At 34.6% G+C, this 12,891-nt stretch overlaps 1 protein-coding gene across 3 annotated transcripts in view; it reads left to right on the top strand.

Moving 5' to 3' along the window:
* The window catches only part of CD36 (CD36 molecule (CD36 blood group)), a 92,054-nt gene that overhangs the window by 34,582 nt on the left and 44,581 nt on the right, over window positions 1-12,891 (top strand). The window contains exon 1 of one of the 3 annotated variants that reach the window (XM_007467036.1): window positions 9,830-9,936. The exons of the other annotated variants lie outside the window; for them this stretch is intronic. The gene's annotated coding sequence lies outside the window, so the exon portion shown is untranslated. Of the gene's footprint in view, window positions 1-9,829; window positions 9,937-12,891 lie in introns of those variants that run through there. 3 annotated transcript variants of the gene reach the window in all.

Here is a 12,891-nt window from a genome sequence, read left to right as displayed (position 1 = left end):
CATTCCTGGAATGGATCTAGTCAGCGAGTGGTCACTGTGACTTGCTAGAGAGGTTACTTTGCAATTTTATTTTACCCTCAGGTTAGGGAAACTTAGTCATCATCTTGTATACATGACTTGGGCTACTGAATCTTTTTTGTTTTTTTTTGCGGTACGCGGGCCTCTCATCTCTGTGGCCTCTCCCGTTGTGGAGCACAGGCTCCAGACGCACAGGCTCAGTGGCCATGGCTTACAGGCCTAGCCGCTCTGAGGCATGTGGGATCTTCCCAGACCGGGGCACAAACCCGTGTCCCCTGCATCGGCAGGCGGTCTCTCAACCACTGTGCCACCAGGGAAGCCCTGGAGGTAGCTTTTGAATCTTTCCTTCTGTACTCAATATTGAGGCGCATCTCTGAAAGCAAAGTCAGCTGCTTGTGGCTTCCGGAATACTAGTTGCTTCTCACTACGCAGGATGTACTAAGGATCTGAGGATAAGTTCTTGAAGAAACATTACTATGTTCCTTTCCTCTGGGAAATCCTTAAGCATGTAGAAAGGTCCCATCGAGATTATGACTTAGTCAAAATGGATGAATTTAGTTATATTTATTCATTATGTTTCATCATTAAAAAATTGAAGCCAATCTCCTAAAACATGTCTTAACACATGCATGTTGGAATTTTTCAAAAAACAGATATTGTCTATTTTCAATTTTAATTTTATTCACCTAAGATTGGAGGAAGATTGCCTGAAAGGGTGACGTCTTCAATGGTAGAATGTTTTATCATAGAAAGAAAAGGTTTTCCCTGTAATTAATTGGCACCAAAAGACTTAAAAAGGAAAATCACCACAGCATTTTTTCCCTAACCTAAATGACATGGCAAATAAGCCAGAGAAAGTTTAGTAAACAGTACGAATTTAGTTTAATCTTTATTTTTTTTAGTTTCATAGTTTGAAGAATTTAAATATTTTCTACTACACAGGATGGTAAATAAATATGAGCTTAAAAGAATAAGTGGCAGAATAAGGTTCAGTTATAACTAAAATATTTTGGGGTAATATTTGGAAACCCGTGATTATGTATTGAACTGCCATCAGGAGGTAGGTGTCTTTCAAATCAGAAATACCCATTAAGTGGATAATGTGAGTGTATCAATAAAAGGAGTGAAGGAATCATCTCACACTGGTCAGAATGGCCATCATCAAAAAATCTAGAAACAATAAATGCTGGAGAGGGTGTGGAGAAAATGGAACACTCTTGCACTGTTGGTGGGAATGTAAATTGATACAGCCACTATGGAGAACAGTATGGAGGTTCCTTAAAAAACTACAAACAGAACTACCATATGACCCAGCAATACCACTCCTGGGCATATACCCTGAGAAAACCATAATTCAAAAAGAGTCATGTACCAAAATGTTCATTGCAGCTCTATTTACAATAGCCAGGACATGGAAGCAACCTAAATGTCCATCAACAGATGAATGGATAAAGAAGATGTGGCACATATATACAGTGGAATATTACTCAGCCATAAAAAGAAATGAAATTGAGTTATTTGTAATGAGGTGGATGGACCTAGAGTCTGTCATACAGAGTGAAGTAAGTCAGAAAGAGAAAAACAAATACCGTATGCTAGCACATATATATGGAATCTAAGAAAGAAAAAAAAAGGTCATGAAGAACCTAAGGTCATGAAGAACCTAAGACGGGAATAAAGACACAGAACTACTAGAGAATGGACTTGAGGATATGGGGAGGGCGAAGGGTAAGCTGTGACAAAGCAAGAGAGAGGCATGGACATATATGCACTACCAAATGTAAAATAGGTAGCTAATGGGAAGCAGCTGCATAGCACAGGGAGATCAACTCCGTGCTTTGTGACCACCTGGAGGGGTGGGATAGGGAGGGCGGGAGGGAGGGAGACACAAGCGGGAAGAGATATGGGAACATATGTATATGTATAACTGATTCACTTTGTTATTAAGCAGAAACCAACACACCATTGTAAAGCAATTATACTCCAATCAAGATGTTTAAAAAAAAAAAAGAGTGAAGGAACAAATGAATTCATGGTTTCTGCTAATTTAGGAATAGCTGTGATTTTGTAGGTATAATTGCAGTAAGTTAATTTGGATGCAATTTGAAACTTACATACCTAAAACCACATTTAATTTTGAAAAACTATTAGAAAGATAAAAATGAGATGTCAAATAAAAATCAGCTAGGACAGATAAATGCAAGGTAAGCCAAGGAAGAAAAGAAGGAAAAATGAAAACTGAGAATCTTGTGGAGGAGAGAAGTCTATACTGAAACTTATTATAAAAATAATATTTTGGGACAGACTTATTTATAACATGGGAAATATTTAATGGTTTTTAATTTTGAGTTGCATGAAATGGTATGGTTTCCATGTTTTTATGGGCTTATTTCACCTCCAAATATTACTCACTGTAGTCCTCATTTCTTCAACCTACTGTGATTATCCAGTTTTCCCTGAGGAGTTGTAGAAAATGAAAGGAAAAACAGGCCTGCAACAGTCTTGGATCATGTCCAGAAAATGTTTTTAGTCCTTGGACTACATGGAGGATGGTGCCCCAAGCCTTGTACACACAGATTGGGAAAACAATGAGGATTTCAGCATATTCACTCTCAACAGGAAAGCCCTGTGTCCTTAACAAAAGGTGTACTACGGAGTACACTGAAACGCACTCGGATAACATAAACATCTCGATTCACATTTGTATCTTTACCCATGAACAGGAAGCAATGTGGAGTAAGACAGTTTGCTTGCTAAATACCACAACTGAGGGCCCTGGGCCCTGAAAGCCAGGAAAACAGTTGTGTTAGCAATCTCTGAGGATAAATGTACTAATCAACCAGTGCAAAACTAGGAGGACCAGTAGAGTCATTTAGGGTGACATTCCATAGCAATTCAGATTCCATAACCTGCTACTGTTTACTTAAGTCACAATCTCCGGACAAAAGAGAAGAGCAACTTTCCGGAATCTGAAAGGGCATGGTGAGAATGAACATGATTTGAGTCCTTGGTTGCTTGTTGGAGAACGATGAGGATGACAGACACTTGCATAAAGACACGGCCGATGTTATTTAAACCTACTTCAGAATAGAAGATTTCTTTCTACTTAACCATAAGGTAAATTCCTTTATCAAGTCCATTGTCAGTGCCCCCTAATGTGAAACAAACTTTAATGATGCTACTAAAACATTAGGGCTAAAATGAAGTTTAATAGGTAAGTTGAACTTCTCTATTATTCAAAATTTAAGTGTGCAGATCCTAAAGGGAAGGTTTTATTGTACCCCTGACTAGTTGTCATTTCTTTCATTCAAGCAGATAACCAACTGTCACAGAGAAACATGCAGAACAGTTGCAGGGTTCTGATATTTTAGAATTCTGAATTTTTATGATATCTACCTTATGCATGATAGAATAGTAGTCTGTCACTTTTATTCTGTTTGGATTTTAATGTTTATGATTTATAGAATATAGTCATGAAAATAAGATATATAGAAAGAAATTTAAATGATGTATAACATTTCCAGGAAAATATTTGCTTCTGGAAGTTTTATTTGATATATTAGATAGATATATACCCACACACACCCATACACTCTATATGTGGGTATGTATGTGTGTTACACAGGTTTTTGTTTTGTTTTTACAGACTATTACACGAGGCTTTGTTCAAACTGAAAAATACATTTAGAGCAGGATGTTCCCACTTTGAATCCTTATGGATTCTTGGAAATCTTAAGAATTTATTTCAAGTTCTTCCAAGGAGTTCATTTCAGAAGCAGCACTCTAAACCAAACCCTTTGGTCTCTTGGAAGACAGAAAACTCTGGCTTATCCACAAGCAAATCCTTCCCTTAAGCCCACTGAGAACCAACCTGGAAAATGATGATTTGATTTCACTACAGGGCTTGATAGGCTGTTTAATATTTCTTTAAAGCTTCTAGCAGAAGCTGCTGTGCCACTCAAATGCAAGGTTTGTGCCAAATGTTTCTTCAAAGTGTCAGGGCAGAAGGATCAAACTTTTCCATTTTCAAGCAAACAAACGGAAAAAGAAAGGCATCAGAAATATCTTATTTCCTGTGTGGTGATTTCTAAGATAAATTATTGTTACCTGACGTACTTCTTAGAAAGTATTTTATTTCTCAGCTTTAAAACAGAATTTAATTAGGTATGCTTCCATGTCCCTGGAAAAGTGTGTGTGTGTGTGTGTGTGTGTGTGTGTGTGTGTGTGTGTGTGTGTGTGTGTGTGTGTGTGTGTGTGTGTGTGTGTGTGTGCCTGTGCATGCATGTATGTGAGTTTAACTCTTTCAGGAATTTGACACCCAAGTGCTGTGTATCTCTGAACTTAACAGATTGTCACATGGCATAGATGTCAATATGATTGTTTAAAAGACAGACTAGAGAGTATGGTTAGTATGTCTGTTTATTTACTAAATGGAACAAAATCACTTTAAGTCTCATTATCCCTCTGATTTCTTTTCTGGTTTTATACATTCATCACAATGAAAGCTTCTTAGCCTTTCATAGCATATCACCTTGATCAAGCCATCAGCTAATGTGAATGTGTAAATTGATTTCTCTAACCCTTCTTAAAATTATTTTATTGATTTCCTTTTTAAGACCCCACTTCAGGGACTATTTATAGTGTAGATGACATTTCTCAACACAAAACTCTGTTGTACCCTCAATTCAATGAATTTTATATTTCTGCCATGTGAAATTATAAATTAATTGCTCACATAATTTTTTTCAACCTTTTTCTGGTATTTGGTTAGCTAAATGCTTATTTTTGTAATTGATTTTTTTCTTATTATTTCATAACAACATGCTTTGAGGTCTAGTTATTCTTTTACCTGAAGATTTCTGTTTTTTCCCCCTAATAATTTCCTTTCTAATGTATGAACACAAATTGTCCTGACAACTATGCTGATCTTAACACTTCCTTAAGGTTCTTAGTATTGTTTAAATGTTGACTTTTCCCCACTCTCCTTAGAGAGTTAAGTCTGTTTTGCAAACAGTTCAAGTAAAGATAGGTGCACCAGCATATTTAGAAGCCCTGTGAAATTTACATATTGATCTGGCCCAGCCCACATGAGACTATCCACATATACAGAGGTGCTCTCTCTTTAATCTGTCTTTTACACACAGCTCCTACCATGACTTCTATGAGACATATGGGGAAGTTTACTTTATATCACTAATGCAGTAAGTTTACTTTCATTGTGTGCTCTATTCATTAGATAACATAGCTTAAGTCTAAACTTTAATGACCCTGATATTCTGCATTTTACCTTTAATGACGTCCTTTGAAATTTTCCTTTAAACGTGATATTAAAAACCTCCATTTTAATCTCTCAAGCTTTCGCAGTACCGTGTACTGCTATGTCTTGTGCATTTAATATTCTCTTTTAAAGTTATGTACATATATATTTATTTTTATTCCTGCATGTGAAGGCCCTCCTCACCACATGAAGCACGTAGAACCTGCCATTGGTTTAATACTTCCATAAATGTAAGGCAGCAATTGAAAAACTAGGTATTTGTTTATATAGCACACACAATCAGGTGTCGTATGCATGTGCATAAATATGTGTGTGTGTGTAGATCTTCATGGTTAGTTAGCCCAAGGATTAAAGTGATAAGATGAATTTTGCCTTATGGTTTTACACTGGTAACTAATGTTTTGAGATCCTTTACAGTGTTATGTGTTACAGGTCTTCAGAATGAATTTTGTTTTATTTAATCTCAAAATAATTCTGTTAACTGCCACTTACAGAATATGTTCACTGTTCATTCCTTGTTTATTGTACTTAGATATCATTTTCTAAGAGGAGGTTATTTATAATTGTTATTCAATTTGATCAAATGTGTTGAAAAGAATACGTAAATGAGGTATTGATCAAGAACTTATTTATATATATATATTTTTATTTCAGAAAAGAGTATAGGCTCTTCAGTCAGTCTTTCAGGGTTTTAATCCTTGTTTTGGCACATGCTAGCTGTGTGACCTCAGCTAGTTGTCTAAAGAAAATAGTAAGGTGGTGTGGTGGGTCAATGAGATAACTTATGTGAAACACTTATTTCAACAACTGGCAGACAGTAAGCCCCCAACACATGTTAACTCTGTTACCTTATCATCATCATAATTTATAGGTCTTTGATTGCCCATACAATCTAGAATTGCAAAGCATATGATACCAAAATTCTTTTCATTTGCTAGACTGTAAAAAAAATGAATCACGTAAAAATTTTTATCTACTATATAGAATCTGCATACATCTTTACATTTTAAATTTAAATCAACCATGTGATTTGATCTTCAGCCTGAGGCTGTAGGTAGGCTCTGTAGTTATTCTCTTTGACGAGAAAGGAAATCAGGAATATGATGACTGTGTGCTGCCCAGTTCACAAAACCTATTATTATTAAAAGAGCTGTGGTCAGGACTTGGGCTGTGTGGTTCCTCTTCTAGAACTCTTATTACGCCTACATTGTCTGCTTCTCAAATATGTTGCAATGTTTATAATTACTCAACGTACTTTACTCTTCCTCTTTTATTTCATAAGTGTTAAATTCCATGAATCAGCTCACCTAGAAATACTGTTCTAAAGGATTTTTTGAAACCATACAAATGCTAGAAGAAAGTTTATTATTTTTTATATTCTTGGAGAAAGACTTTCAAAGCATGACACAATACTTAAAAGGAATTGCCGTGAAAGTTAATGGCATAAAAGTTGAAATTTTCAGTAATTTAAAAATATAAGTTTAAAATAGTCATAAAAGTTTTAAAAACTGTCAAATGTCAGAAGACTGGCTATTTCCTTACTAGCTAATAAGGAAGGACAAACAAACCCACAGGGGGGAAAAAAAGATGAACAAAGATATTATCACAAATATTTAAAAACATAAATGCCAATATGCTTAATAGGTGAACCTTCACTCAATTAAATATTTACCGATAAAATAAGTACTTGTTAAAAACAAAGTTTAGTGTAAACCAGTGTGAGACAGGCATTTTCACACATTGCTGTGTACATGTATGAACAGAAATTTGGTAAAACTCTCCCTGCCAAAAAAAGTGCATACTTTTAAATTTCACTTTCTGCTATTTACTAGTGTCCTAGCACAGTAAACAAAACTATATGGGGACTTCCCTGGTGTCCAGTGGTTAAGACTTCACCTTCCAATGCAGGGGGGTGTGGGTTTGATCCCTGGTCAGGGAGATAAGATCCCACATGCCTCGCGGCCAGAAAACCAAAACATAAAACAGAAGCAATATTGTAACAAATTCAATAAAGACTTCATTCTCCATTTTTTGATTAAGAAAATAAGTGTAAGTAGTTATTTAACTCCTAATCCCCAGTCAATATAGCTAGCAGTGGTAACATCAGAAGTCATGGATGTCTGTCTGATTCCAAATTCTAAGTGGTCTTCCAGAAAAAAAAAAGAGTTCCCAAAGCACTGTGCCTAAGCTGACTTAAGCATATTGACAGTTTTATCTTTCATTCTACTAAATTTTGTCTAGTGCTGTAGTGGATTTACGGAAGGCAAGGTATAGCCTCATATAAAAATATCCCTTCAAAATATTGCACATACATTATATTCTTAAAATGAAAACCCCAACATGCATTACTCAGAAATGGGTGCGGCAGTTTTCTGCCTTGTTCAAGGTGAATATTTTGCTCAAAATATAGATATATGGTTGCAGATTTTACTTAGCTCTAGATTTCCTGGGTCTTGTGTGCTAAGCTACTCAGAATGGTTGCCTATGGGATTGAACACTTAACAGCTGCCTCTGGGAATGTAAATTTGATTCTTTGGGCTGCTCATGGAAGGGTGTGACGTTTTCCTCTCCAGAGACAGAGGATTTGGATGGCATTAGGCTACTGAGTAAATAGTGATCCAAGTAAGTTCAGTGTCAGCTTAGGCATCTATTTTACACGTATTTTTTCTGAATCATCTTTCTCTAACAGTGTTCAAATTTTCATTATAATTCAACTATCCTTGACTTCCCTGGTGGTCCAGTGGTTAAGAATCCGCCTTCCAATGCAGGTGACATGGGTTCAATCCCTGGTCAGGGAACTAGGATCGCACATGCTGCGGGGCAACTAAGCCTGCATGCCACAACTACGGAGCCCATGTGCCACAACGAAGAGCCCACACACTGCAATGAAAGATCCTGCATGCTGCAACTAAGACCTGACACAGCCAAAGTTTAAAAAAATAATAATTTAGCCTTTCAATATATTTAAGATATGCTGTTTAAAATGGCATCTGAATTCCTATGTTGGTGGGCTATTTCTGCATTGCCACACTGGAGGGTGTGTGTATGTGTGTGTATCTGTGAGAAGGCTGAGAAGGAAAGGTATTAAAGTAGCTTAAATATAATAAAATAGATAATCAAAATAATTATTAAATTAGCTTTTATACTACCTTTTTATTAATACAACAAATTTAAAAGGTCACAATTATAAGGGAATCAGCTTTTTAAATTATCTGAAATCTCTGTAAGTTATTCTTTTTAAATGAAAAGCATCAATCATAATGAGATTACACAAGGCCATTTCTACTTTATTGTAATTAAATGATCAGATATTTTTTAAAAATTCCAATATACCTGAAGACTTTTATAACTTATTATTAATTTTTAAATAAATGTGTCTGTAAAAATATCCTGGAAAAAGAAAGCAACGCTTGAGGAAAAAGAGTGCTTTGGATTCCTTTCCAGTTGTATTGCACAGCTAGCAAATGAGAGGATCCAACACATGCCCAGAAGTGACAGCACAAGCAATCCAGTGAGGACTGGTTTAAATACAATCTGAGGAACTAAATGTATTTCTGCCTATTACTGTTAGGTTGTTGTCTTTCAAGGCTGACTTAGAGGCGTTTATTTAGCTGATCTGTCTGATAGATGACAGTTTAACCTTCTGAAGATTTTGATTTTTGCCTGTATGTTTCTGAGAATTTCTTTGTAAAAATGTATTTTTAATATTGAGGGTCTTTTTTATCCTCCCAAAGTGCAAGATTTGGTTAGATTTTAAAATAACGACTTTTTTTTAAAGTAACTTTAGTATATGCTTTTTTATATTAAAAGGTCATCCTAAATAGTAGAATTATTTAAATGTTATGTAACAGTTGTCTTTTTATCTGAAGAGATCTAAGAGAAGTTTAATTTTGGGGGTTTTCGTAGAAGGATTTTGCTGTGCTCATGAAACTTCTATAAAACTAAGAGAAAATAATAAATAGTGAAGAACTTCCAGTTAGAACAATAGGCTATTTCCTTTTTTAAATGTCTGTTTGTTATCCTTGTTGATTGACAGAGTCTCCAGTCGTTTTCGCAGTTATTAGGCTCAACACATTTTAGATTTATGAAAAGTGCATTTTGTTTAAACTTTATGAAATGAGGTTTTCAAGCAGGAAAGTTAGACTGATAATTCTGCCCAATCTACACTTTCCACCCCTGGGCCCAGTTTATCATCTGTAATAATGATTCTGTAGTAAAAGAGTATATTAGAGGCCACTCAACAAGTTAGTTCCTTTTGTCTCTCTGGCCTCTGACTTACTTGGATGGGAAAATGGCCAAAAGAAAAAAAAAAAAGTACTGCAGAGGATCTCAGATATAGGTAATGGGTCCTTACCAGAACATAAAAATAGACCTGTAGGAGCCATATCAGTGGTGGGATGTGTGTGGGGTTTTTGTTTATTTGTTTGTTTGTTTTAACTACTCTTGCAACAGAACACTCACTGGGATCTGACGTCTGTCTGTCTTTTTTTTTTTTTTCTTAAAGCATATTTAAACTCACACTTTTTATAATGGGGATTTCAGTGTAGGGTTTTCTGCAGAATACCATTTGGTCCTACTAAGAATTGACCGTTCAAATGTTGGAGCATTTGATTGAAAAATCCTTCTTAGCCTTTTTAAAGGTAAGTCATAATGATTTTTTTTTAAATAAAAAGGTTTCTATCTCCCAAATGATAGGAGATGACACTACTATATAAACACCCGTTAGAAGTTATAGAACAGCAACAGCAAGCAGGAACTGTTTTCTTGAAGTCATTAGGCTTTTTTTAAAATGTAGGTTTGTGTTGTTTTCCAAGTTATCAATCTTCTTACCTTTTATGTTTAAAAAAATATTGAAACCTTGTCCACCAGCCTATGACATTTTGTTTCTTGATGTTTGAAATCTTATGTTTATTTGTAAATATTTATTTGTTAATATTTAAAATGATGTACTATCCAATTTGATTATTGCAGAACTTTCATTATCTACTTAGGCTATTTATACATGATTTTTAATTTAAATTATGAATGAAAATCAACATAAATAAAAACCAGTATAGTAGGATTAGTTCTTATAAATGACTTCCCACTCTATGCCAACATGCTTTCTAATATGCGATTGTTAGCTACCTATTATTTTAGAGAGTCATTATTTTGTTTAATCTTCTATCTTAATTTCACAACTTTTAGTGAACCTGACTTTGTCTACATGGTTAAATGCAGTGTATGTTTTGGATATATTCTTATTAAGCATTTTTAAAAAATGAACAAAGAAATTGTAATTGCTACTGGGGATGGTTAATTGTATTAATTCCAAATAATGATTCTGCTTTATATAAATGTTTATAAATTATATAAAATTTGGTAACAGAATAAAAAAACAAAATTAAAGTTTTTGAATATTTAGGAAGCTTATTACAAACATCAGCAAATTATTTTCTTGAATGATGATACAAAGTTTAAAGGAAAAATCATTCTAGAGAAATTTAAAGTTTTAATTTATAGTAATTTATAGTAAGTGAATTCATACATAACTGTAAATGGCATAAATTCTCTAGAGTAAATTTCTAACAGTTTCTAGAATTGTAACATATTGAAAGATGTTTTTGAAATCTTTTCATGTACTTTTCAGTCCTTGACTGTGTAGTTTTAAATTAGGAAAAGAAACAGTGCTCTTAGTATTCATTCAAAAAATAACCAAAATAATAATTTTTTAAAATTTTGTTATGTAGAGAGTCCAGTGGTGGACTGGATTTTATGAGAGAAAAAATACATAGAAATTTTTTTCATTTACCAAAATCATGATGAGATCAGAACAATAAATCCAGTACAAAATCATCAGAAGTTAAGCTGGGAGGAATAACATAATTACAACTGGAGAGGTATTGGACAGAGTGTACTAAAAATTTTGGAATTTATTTTGGGAGTTATAGTTGCTACACTTAATTTTTAAGAAAATGTTAGCAAAAAATACTTGTGGATTTTTTTTTTCTTCCTGAAGGAATGGATTCTGTAACTATTTTCTGATTTAATCCAAACGTGTTTTAATTCACTGGCCCAAGTCATGGCTGAAAGTTTCAAGGAGCATTAGTCTAACCTAGAAGCTGCCTTTTCATTTGCATGATATTCTAAATCCTGGTATACATAAGAATAAACCAATTTATCAGATTTTACTGTAACCTAAGAGTTTTGGAAATAATCATTCTTCTTTGTGTAACTTATACACATTTATTAGATTTTAAAAAAATAATACTTGGCCAATTTGCAATAACATTTTACTATTAGGTTATGATTGTTCAAAATAATATTCCATAATATTTCAAATAACATAACATGTGCTATGATAGGAATTTTTATTCATTACCTCATTGAATTTTATTTGACATTTTAACCATATATGATGTATTTATACCCATCTTAGAGAAAACTGAGCCACAGAAAACTATAATGTTAGACTGCGAATTGAACCTAATTATTTGAATTCAAAGCTCAGAATCATAATTACTGCAAATCTTATAGTATTCTACTGTTTACAGTAAGAGTTGGGTTGGGGAAAAAAGAGATAATAGCATTTCTATCTAGGACTCAACAATCAAGAATGGCTCTAGGGCTTCCCTGGTGGCGCAGTGGTTGAGAGTCCGCCTGCCGATGCAAGGGTACGCGGGTTCGTGCCCCGGTCCGGGAAGATCCCACATGCCGCGGAGCAGCTAGGCCTGTGAGCCGTGGCCGCTGAGCCTGTGCGTCCAGAGCCTGTGCTCCGCAACGGGAGAGGCCACAACAGTGAGAGGCATGCGTACCACAAAAACAAACAAACAAAAGAATGGCTCTAGATAATCCTATTTAAACGGACAGGACTCTAAGAGAATCATTTCAAACCTATAGTAATCTCTATACTCAAGTACTCCAAAAACTACCCCAAAAAGTTTCGTTTGCTTCTAGAAGAACATTTAGTGTAATAATGAAGTCAATGTAATTATTGTTTTAATTTTCTAAGACCACCACCAAAACAAGTTTTAAGTTGTTATATTTGAAAGGCATAATTTAGTAAAGTATATTATTGTTTTGTATTATAGATGGCTATAAACTTTTTTCTATTATATATGTTTAGCTCCATATATTCTGATAGGATGGAAATGCCCATATAAATTAAAAGGATTATGGTAACTTGAATAAGAAGGTGTCGGAGATCTCCTAATCTAGTTATTTAAACATTTTCCACACAGCCATTGGGTTCTGTGGGGATGACTCAGAGCCCAAATGAGATGTGACTGGAAGGGGAAAGGGCCACAGTTCTTGCCAACTTTGACCAGAATAGCTATTCTTTTAACTATCTTTATATGTTGGGATTGTGTGTAAAATAAGTACTAGTCTAATGCCCTTCTGTTTCCACATAATGAAACACAACCAGATTTAAATGATTGACTTAACTAGCTTGATGTGAATCTGCATCTTCTTCATGGCTACGGAATCATGGCTTTTTAAACACACCTAGATATCATATAAAGTAAGAGTGTGAACAGGAACTTAATTTGCAAAGCTAATTTTCATCATTCATATTCAACCTGTTGTTGAATTAATCACCCGCAAAACTCTAAAAC

Source organism: Lipotes vexillifer, unplaced genomic scaffold (assembly GCF_000442215.2).
Source record: "Lipotes vexillifer unplaced genomic scaffold, Lipotes_vexillifer_v1.1 scaffold247, whole genome shotgun sequence".
Lineage (NCBI taxonomy): Eukaryota > Metazoa > Chordata > Mammalia > Artiodactyla > Lipotidae > Lipotes > Lipotes vexillifer.
The sequence above is the reverse complement of the archived record's forward strand: the minus strand, read 5'-3'. Positions and strand labels throughout refer to the sequence as shown.